Here is a 10,209-nt window from a genome sequence, read left to right as displayed (position 1 = left end):
GATTTCTAATATCAAGAAGCTATTTGATACAGAGGTGTTCAAAATCTTGAATGGTTTTGATACAGTAAATAAGGAAAAACTAATTCCAGTAATAGAAGGGTCAGTAACCAGAGGACACAAGTGATTGGCAAAAGAGCTAGAAGTGACATGAGGAAGCACAAAGCAAGTTATTCAGTCATCTGAAATGCACTGCCTGAAAGACTTGTGGAAGTAGATTCAACAGTAAAACCCAAAAAAGAATGGGATAAATTCATGAAGGGAAAAGAACTTACAAGGATACGGGGAAGGAGAAGGGGAGTGGGACTAACTAGAAGTTCTACAAAAGATGGGCTGAAAGGCCGCCTTTTGTGCTGTATCATTCTATGAATTTATAAATTCTGTAAAACCCACTCACTTCACCATCCAGAGACCTGAAAGGATATTTCTTTCCTGTTCTGTATGCTCTACTCATTTTAAGTACCTCCTGTTGAGCTATCTGTAAAGAATATTAATGAAGAAATTGCATAGAAAACAAAAAAATAGTTTGAAACATTTAAACAGACCAAGTACCAAGGGTCAACGCCTTGAACTGACCTGAAGCTCTTCTTGTTTTTACTGTACTACCTTCTGTTGATAGGTGTGAGTGCCCAGTAGCTTATTTATATCTATTGACGTGTTCCAAAAATGGGTGGAGAAATCCAACTTGGAGAACCTTGTCTACATGTCAGAAGTTCATGTTTTTGTGATCAGAGGTTTAATGTGTTTAGGCTGCTGGAGAATTCCAGCTGAAAACTGGAGTTAGAACAAGCTCAGAAGGATTTACTTCTGTTAAGCACCATGTCACCATGCTGCAGAGCTAACTGTCGCTGGAACGGAGCTCAAAGCAAAGGATGGTTTTACCCCACACTGTTTCTATGTGCCTTTGCATTTTTCTCTATGGCCAGGCCAACAGATTCATCTTGTGTGGCTTTTCTAGTTGGACCTGATAAAAAAACTTAACTGTTGAGCAGGTATGTGTCCACAAACTTAATTAATTTGCAAAGTTAAATTAGGCAATCTTATTTTGAGGTACAAATATCATTACCTTAATACAGTCGCAGAAATTTGGCAATTTCTAGAAGTTGTTTTATTAGGCAAGTGTAGAGAGATATAGATCATAATGGCCATGAGGGAGAGCTATAGCTTGCAGTGTTTTTTTGTAAAATGTGAAGGAAAAAGCTTGAAGAGCAACAGATGAAAAGTATTCCTGAAAGTTTGTTGGTCAATAGAAAAATATACACTTAAAATTCAATTTATTCAAAACATCGAATGCTGGACACTGAGGAATCTTGAGTTATATGTTTATGAAACATTGAGGGCAAGAAATTGGGCTCTGTAACATCACTGCTGGCCCTAGGAAAGCCCCGAATCAATATAGTGTGCCACTTGCGCTTTCAATCATTTCTGGCATAGCCCATGTGGTGCCCATGCTGGGAAGGATGCTGGCGTGGTGTGTTACACATGGTCCAGGGGTCTCAGGAGTGGTGCTGTCATGACGTCAAACAGTCATTTCAGCTGATTTGACGTTAGTTTCGTGGAATTGGTCTGCACAGTACTGATAACTCCCATGATGTATTTAATGGATAGCTGGTGCTTAAAATTAGGGAGGACACAGGATTTGGTCCCTGAGCTTGGTCCCTGAGCTATGGTGGAAGGGGTGGGGGGGCTGGTGGTGCTGTGGTTGAAATGCTTCTTGGTCTACAACATAGGCATCAAATGGAGTGTAAGCTGCAGAGAGGGTAAGTTCTTGTAAAAGAGCTGGGGGGAGGGGAAGAGTGCTCTCCGCAGACAGACCTGCCACCAAGGCTTTTTGGAAGCACTTCTATCTCCAGCTGACCCAGGAGCAATGCCTGAGGTGACTCAGGTTCAGCAAGCAGATGGTCACTGAACTGTGCCATCTCCTGCAACCCGAACTGCAGCCTCACATCAGTGCGAGGGCAGCTCTGCCAGTGGCCATCAAAATCACAATGGCATTGAGCTTTTGTGCGTTTTAGTCTTTCCAGGTGGGAGCTGGAGACATCGCAAACATACACCAATACTCTGTCCATCAGAGCAACCAGGAGGTCACAGAGGCCAACTATTCCAGGAGAGGGGAGTACACTTGCTTCTCCCACAGGAGGGACAAGCAGGATAAGAGGACACGTGTCTTTGCCAGGAGAATGGGATTCCTGATGGTGCAGGGCACACGTGGCTCTGGGGGCCCCTAAGACACCAAGGAACTGCAAGGGCTACCATTCTATCAAGGTGAATTTGGTGTGTGACCACTCTCAATACATGATGTCAGTGAATACCTGCTGTCCTGATGGCAGCCACGAAACATTCATCCTGCATCAGTCAGCCATACCCATCGTCTCCAGACCTCTATGGAGAAACAGAGGCTGGCTATTTGGGACAAAGGCCTGATCACTTGAGGACACTGGGAATATAACAAGAGCCACAGTAGAACAAGCATTTGAAGGGATAAAGGGATTGGTGGTTAGGATGAGAAATTTAGATGAGAAAAGATGGGAAGAGGCACAGGTGGAGCATAAACACCGACACGGACTGGTTGGGCGAAATGGCCTGTTTCTGTGCTGTATATAATATGTAATCCTTTCCTATGTAATCGGCCTGCTGAAGCAATGGTTCCGTTGCCTTGACTGCTAGCAGGGGGCCCTCCAGTACATGCCAGAGTGGGTTTTGAAGTTTGTGGTGCTCTACTGTGTCCACCAGAACATTGCCTCCATGAGGGCACAGCCATTGCCTCCAGGAAGCCTGAGAGCTCCTCGGAGGGGGAGAAAGAAGATGTAGGGAAGATGTATCCTGGACCCCTTCACTCCAATGGGCTGTCAGAGAATGCCTTCTCAGACTTCACTTTCAATAAAACTACTTCACTTTTCTGCCAATGATCCTTTATTCCCCACTGTTACATCCATCTGTGACACCCCATCACAGTGTCTGTTTTTGGCTATTATCCACCAATAAAAGCAACCCACAAAAACATTCCCGTTAACATCTTTATTCAACAACAAATCCATTTATACAAACAGAAATGAATTATTCACCCTTGTACATTCTCTTAGTGCCTGTCTTTCATGTGCTTTTGTCTGCCCTAGTGCTCCAATGCAGTTCTACCCCAATGGCTACCTCATGGCTGCTGACTTTCACTGATGGAGACTGCAATTGAGCAGCTCTGGGCCTTAAGGCCTGACTTTGGACTGTACCACTTTGACATAAGTGGCAGCAGCCTAGGCTGGCTGACTGAGAAGCAACAGCAAGGGCACTAACAGAGTGGCAATAGTAGGAGCATAAATGCTTTCATCCTTAGAGAGAGCAGCATGCTCGTGCTCCATGGAACCACTTCCATTCCCATGGGAGGCACCTCAGTAACCCTAGTAATTTGTTGGAGGATAGATTGTTGGGACTGCTGTGAGAGCCTGCATGTCCCTTTGAGCAGTGAGATCCTCAGGCATGATGGCAGCAGTATGAGTCTGTATGGCAGAAAAGCATGAATCTTGTGACCTCCGCCTGCACTGAGACATTGGGGAACTTACACATGTGCTGTAGTGGAAGCTGAGACAGTGGCCACCAGGCTCTCCATCATGGTTGGGTCTGCTGGTGCTGTCATAGAATTGGTTACTGCTTCCACTGTAGAAAGGATTGGCTCCAATCCCTTCAAAACACCCTGTGCCACTTTGGAGCCAGACTCCTCCATGCTCCTTGACAGTGACAGAAGGTTGTTTGGTTGGCCTGCCAATGCACCCAACATCTCAGTGTGCATGTTCATCAGCATTCTCCTGTACGCTGCCCCATCAAACATTCTCATTTAAGACCCCTCTTGCAGAACTCATCTGCGACCTTATTCTCCCAGGATCTGGCACATGGGCTATCCTGTCCTCCTGGCCTCCGTGCCAGATCCCAACCATATATTGCCCTCTAAGGTACATACAGCGCCAATATCTGAGTTGGTGGCTGCGTGTGGCAAACCAAGTGATAGTCCTTCTGAATCACTAGTGTGTGGTTGTTCTCTCCCTTCTGCCTGGGTATGCTGAGGTAACAGTTCTTGGGTATCTGAAAGCTTGGAAACTGATGGCGATGGTTGGGGTGAGGGAAATGGGATGGGGAGGAGAGCTAGAAGTCCATGGTCACAACATCTGCAACTTGCACATCATGCCAGATTGCAGGGCAGGGGTGAGGAGTGAGTTGAGAAGGCATACCATCATCCTGTCACAATCACATCGGATACCAAGGACTCCTGATGATGCACCATCTCCTCTACTGGGATCAGTCGATGATGGCACTCCTGTCTCCAGGTGGCTCTCTGCTCCTCCATCCTGTGATGGGCCACCTTCTCCTGCAAGAGAGAGGGCAGAATGTCAGTGTTTGTGTTGCACTGTGCTTGGATGATGTCCATAGGTCACGCTGGGCTGGCGCAGGAATTAGAGTGAAGTCAGCGCAAGTTTTGTGCTGCCTGCCTCGGATGTGACACCTCCCCATGCCCAAAAATGGCCACAGGTAAAATTTTGGCCCTGTTTTGAATAAATTTTAATTTACTGAGAATTGTTTGTCCAATCACCCACAGTCCTTTGAAAATATCTTTCATCTGTTTTTCTCCAAACATCTTGAGTTGTTGTCACTGTGAATTCTGATTGCCCTTTGGAGGATTTGAGGGCAATTGTTATTCTCTTTTTGCTGTCACAACATTCAGGTTTACTGAGCCCTCAGTTTGCATAAATAAGAAAGCTGCGAGATCTAGCTGAGTGGCAGTAAAGCAGCACCCTCAAATCACATCTGTTAACTGAAGTTCGTAGTGCGACATGGCAAACCCTGTACTCCATCCATAAACTACAATGCTGAATAATTTCCTGTAACTGGAATAAATACTTTTAAAGTGAATCATTTTAAGAATTTGCTCAGTGCACAGATGAAGAAAAAAAATGACAAACCTTGTTAAAATTCTTTTGGTCAGGATTTTTTTGGATGGTGCCATTTCCCTTCCTGTCAACTGAGTAGTCAGCAGCAAACACATCCCTGCCCAGACTGCCAGCCCCACAGCCCTTTAAGCTCCAACGAGTGTTAATTGACTGGAGACGGGTCTTCCACCCCTCACTAGGGAGGAAGTCCTGCCTCAGAAAGCTACTGGCCAATCTGATTGGTTAGCAGCTCTCTAGTCCCAGCAGTGCCAGAAGCTACAGTGGTCAGGACTGGGACTGCAAGCAGTCCCTAGAGTCTGAGTCCCAGTAGTCCAGGACCGGATAAATTTTGGTGTCTCAGGGCTGGGAAGGGAAGTGAGGCCTGGCAGGTGGGGTGGGCAGAATGGGGTAGGGTGTTGGTGGAGAGGCTGGTGAGGAGGTAGTATCTGGAGGGGCCAGACCTTCTGGAGGGGCAGGGGGTAGTGGTGGTGGTGGTTGGGGGTGTGTGTGCTTTTGACGAAAGGATGAAAGAAAGCTGTTGATGAAGGCTCCTGCAACCCCCCTTCCCACCCGATGCCTGAGCAGGGTCACTTTATGGGCATGCCTGCACCCTAAACTCCTCCCGCCACACTGAAAATCGAGCCTGGGTGGGAAACAGCCCTTATGTAGTCATTAATTGCCCACCTAAGGGTCTCAACTGGGGCAAGGGTGAATGAGCTGCCCTAGGCCTCACCTGTCCCACCATAAAACTGCGGAGAGGTAGGGATGGGCGAGAGCCTGGCGGGAAGGCCATCCGAGGAATTTTACGGCCAACCCTGACTACAAACTTGGTGATGGAGGATTGTATAATTCTGCCCTTTGACAAAAAATGTGATGATTTGGTGCATTACTCATCGGATAATCCTTGTACCACCACCTCCTTGGTCCCATACTTCAATTAATTAGGAGCCACAGGTTTGCTGGCAACTCCCAGTTCGAGCCCTCTGGTGCATTTTTGTGTCGTTAGACTTGGATGAACCACAGCTTCCTCCCAGCTAAACATTGGGAAGACCAAAGCCATTGCCTTCAGCCCCCACATTCTTGCCAGTGATTCCATTCCTCTTGCCGACACTGAGTTAACATTTCAGGCTGTGACCATTCATCAGGACTGGTAAAAGTTAGAGATGTAATAGGTTTTAAGGAGGTGAAGTGGGGGAAGGTGGAATAAAAGCAAAATGTAATATATCTGTGATAGGGTGGAAGACAGGAGACATTAAATGTCAAAAGAGTTGGTGAAAATAGCCAAAGGGAGTGGTTATGAGACAAGTAAAGAAAGAAAAGATGGGTCCAGAGGAGGTCTAAATGACAGAATAATGAACAGCTGCCGTCCGAAAGCAAAATCAAGAAAAACAAGTTCAAAGCATGCAAAGAAATGGAGACAAAGTGGGAGGTGGTGGGGAGGGGAGCAGACTTCATGGTCTGAAATCGTTGAACTCAATTGAGTCCAGAAGGCTTTAAGTGCCTAATCGAAAGATAAGGTGCTGCGTCTTGAGCTTATATTGAGCTTCACTGGAATATTCCAGTAGGTCAATGACAGAGATGTCAGCCTGTGAGCAAGGTGGAGGATTAAAACGGAAGGTCACCGGATGCTCAGGGTCACACTTGTGAGCTGAATGGAGGTGTTCCACAAAATCTGCATTTGGTCTCCCCAGTGTTGTATGTTTCTGTTATATTGCGTTTTGTTCCTAGGCTTCTTGTTAGTTTTATTTTTATTTTGTGCATTTTTTTTAATGAATATTTTTTCTGTTCACTTTCAGATTATGAATGAGATATTGCCAGTATGGACATACACTTGCTTGGCAATGTTAGTACCTGTCTTCTCACTCACAGATTTTTTAAGACATAAACCAGTTATAGTTTTTCAAGGGCTTACCTTAGTTATTAGTGTGACTGTATTCACCCTTGGGCAAGGAGTTTTGATCATGAAGTTTTTATTCTTTGTCTATGGCATAGTGGCTGCCACCAATGTGGCTTATTACTTGTACATTTACAGCATTACTAGTTCTGAGCACTGTCAGAAAGTGACAGGTTACTGTTGGAGTGTCATGCTGGTTGGACATACCCTAGGTTCTGTTCTGGGACAATCTCTAGTCCCAGTTTGGGATATCCCTTATTTCTACTTGAACTTGTTTTCACTGTTTTCGGTGTCTGTAGCTATTCTTTCTTCTATTCCTCTGCCCGTGCCCAAGAGAAGCATGTTTTTTCCAAAGGAAAGAGGAGGCTGAAAACACTCAAGATCCCCCATCAGCTGAAGACATCAAGGTCTGAAAATATTAGTCCTCAAAACAACGTGGAAACACCAACATTCTCACCGTTGCCTGTGCAGTTGGATGGAGAGGCTCTGAAACAAAATGTTGATGGCGTGATGAAAGTAATAGATCATCGTAGTGTGCAAAAGGAGTTCTTCCAGCTTTGGTCTGATTTCAAAGCATGTTACTCCTCTCCACAACTCCTCTATTGGTCCATTTGGTGGGCATTGGCCACTTCTGATTATTATCAAATTCTGAGTTACGCGCAGGTGCTATGGGATCATGTTGAGCCATTGCAAAATACCATGGTGTACAATAGCGATGCAGAAGCGGTGTCAAACATTATGGGTAAGATGAATAATAATCATCCTGTTTTTAATTTAGATAACCAACTACTGATGTAACATCTTTGTCCTTGATGCCATCATAAATAAATGAGTGGTTAAGGGATGAGAGGCTGTGATGAATGCAATAAAAGAGTAGTAATGTGCTGATGAACAAGAGGTAGATTCAGAGGAGTCCTGAGGTAAAAAGAAATGAAAAAAGCACTAGGAGGCAGCTATGCTGTCCAGGTACCAGCTAACGAAATAGCAGGCAATCTTGGGAAGTTTATGGTGCGAAATAAGTCGACATTTCATAACAAATCAGAAGAATAGCAGACAGGAAAGGGAATAGATTAGAATCAGAATACTCAGTGAAGCTCAGAGTTAACGTTTCGAGTCCGTATGACTTCTTCAGAGAGAAGTCTGAAGAAGTCATACAGACTTGAAAAGTTAACTCTGTTTCTTTCTCCACAGATGCTGCCAGACCTGCTGAGTTTTTCCAGCATTTTCTGTTCTCTGGTTACAATCTGTTTCTAATATTCTAATATACTCTCTGCCAACCTACCCTGCCCCCAAAATCAAACTATATATGTAGCAGATTAATAGGAGGTCAGAAAGGGGGGCTTGAATTAACTAACAACATTCATGAAATTCACAATAATATATCATTTTTAAAAATGCTAGAAATACTCAGCAGGTCAGGCAGCATCGGTGGCAAGAAACAGGGTGAAATTAGATTGAGTGGATCAGAGTTTTTTCCTCTGAGGTTCCACACCACTCCCTGCTCCTGCTCCTGTGTTATAAAAATTCCATGGATCCCTGAAACACAAGTATTTTTTTCTGTATAAAAATTAGTTATACATTTTAATGTATGTATTTATTTTTGTTTTTGTTTTACTAAATGTGAAACTTATTGTTGATGCTGAGCAACAATTCTGTCAAGATGTGGAGGTATCTTTGACAAACACACAATCATGTCATGGTCAATGTGCATCTTGGTGCCCAAGTACTTTGGGTTCATTGATGCTATTGCTGAAAATCCAGCTTCACTTAATTAGGTACAAATGGGGATCAACATTTTCAATGCTGTAGAAGGAGTGCTGTATTCAGTTGCACTGTAGCCAACATGATCCTGCTTCATGTGATATCTGCACACATTCTTTCTAGCTTAGAGTCGTTTCAGAATAATTTTTTAATGGCACAAAAGAAGGCCCTTCGGCCCTTCGAGTCTATGTCAGCTCCCCACAGAGTGATCCAATCAGTCCCATTCCACTGTTTGTTTTTTTTAATTCATTCATGGGATATGGGCATCGGTGGCTCAACCAGCATTTATTCTCCATCCCTAATCGCCCTCGAGAAGGTGGTGGTGAGCTGCCTTCTTGAGCTGCTGCAGTCCATGTGGTGTAGGTACACCCACACTGCTGTTAGGAAGGGAGTTCCAGGATTTTGACCCAGCGAGTGAGAGAATGGCAATATAGTTTCAAGTTAGGGTGGTGTGTGGCTTGGAGGGGAACTTGCAGGTGGTGGTGTTCCCATGCATATGCTGCCTATGTCCTTCTTGCTGTTAGAGGTCATGGGTTTGGAAGGTGCTGTCGAAGGAACCTTGTCGAGTTGCTGCAGTGCAGCTTGTAGATGGTACACACTGCTGTCAGTGTGCATCAGTGGGGGAGGGAGTGAATATTGAAGGTGGTGGATGGGGTGCCGTTCAAGCAGGATGCTTTGTCCTGGATGGTGTTGAGCTACTTGAGTGTTGTTGGAGTGCTCATCCAGGCAAGTGGAGTTTATTTCCTTCAAGTGCCCATCCAATTTTCTCTTCAATTTGTTGACTGTTTCCACTTCTACCACTCTCATGAGCAGCGAGTTCCAGGTCATTACCACTTGCTGCTTAAAAGAAGTTTTCCTTAAATATGGAGACATATAGTCATTTATTTACGCTTCACTGGGGATGGTAATCAGGATTGGGAAGCTCCGAATAGAAAGAATCAGGTCAATCAAAATGTTTGAAATTAGAATCAAATTCTGAGTGAAAGGTTGGGGGTCGGGGGTGGGGTGGTGGAGTTGGAAGGGAAAAGGGAGGAAAAGACAGAGAAAAATATAGGGGTCATCTTCATTATCACCACCTGGACAGTTTATTACTTTGATTTCCGTTTAACATTTTAAGTGTTTCTGTTAGTTTAATTGGATTAATAATACACTAGTAAATCTTTATTATTGTGATGTTAAGGTTACTTCAATGTCTGTATGAGAGCTAATAAGCCCAGGACTGGAGTCTCCCTATGTCTGTTGAAGGTTACCTGTTGTCCATTTTACCCATGATTGTTCAGTATTATTAAGTTAAAACCCACTTCTTTTGCTGATCGTTAAGCCCACAAGGTAGAAATTTGCCTAGACCTGATTTTGGGCCCTGGCTTGGCCCTACAGAGACAATGCCCAGCCGAAGTAAAAGAGCCGAGTATTGATTAAAATGGACCCTTAAGCCTCATCTGCATATCCGGCATGAGCTGCTGGTGTTGACTGTGCCTCAACATGCAGCTTGGTCCATGGGGGAACCAATTTTGTGTTGCCTGTTTTCCAGGTAGTGATCCTCTCATAAGGGCCATGGAGATATGGAACCATGTTCTTCCTGGCTCCATGGGAACGTGCTTTTGAAAAGAAGTTCAAATATTTCCCTTTGGTTGACAGGTGCCA

The 10,209-nt window shown here is 44.6% G+C and overlaps 1 pseudogene; it reads left to right on the top strand.

Moving 5' to 3' along the window:
* Positions 1-915: 915 nt before the first annotated feature.
* On the top strand, positions 916-7,174 carry LOC144694091 (thiamine transporter 2-like; annotated as a pseudogene).
* Positions 7,175-10,209: the final 3,035 nt, after the last annotated feature.

Source organism: Cetorhinus maximus, chromosome 19, assembly GCF_964194155.1.
Source record: "Cetorhinus maximus chromosome 19, sCetMax3.hap1.1, whole genome shotgun sequence".
Taxonomy (NCBI): Eukaryota; Metazoa; Chordata; class Chondrichthyes; order Lamniformes; family Cetorhinidae; genus Cetorhinus; species Cetorhinus maximus.
This window is presented reverse-complemented; position numbering and strand designations above follow the sequence as displayed.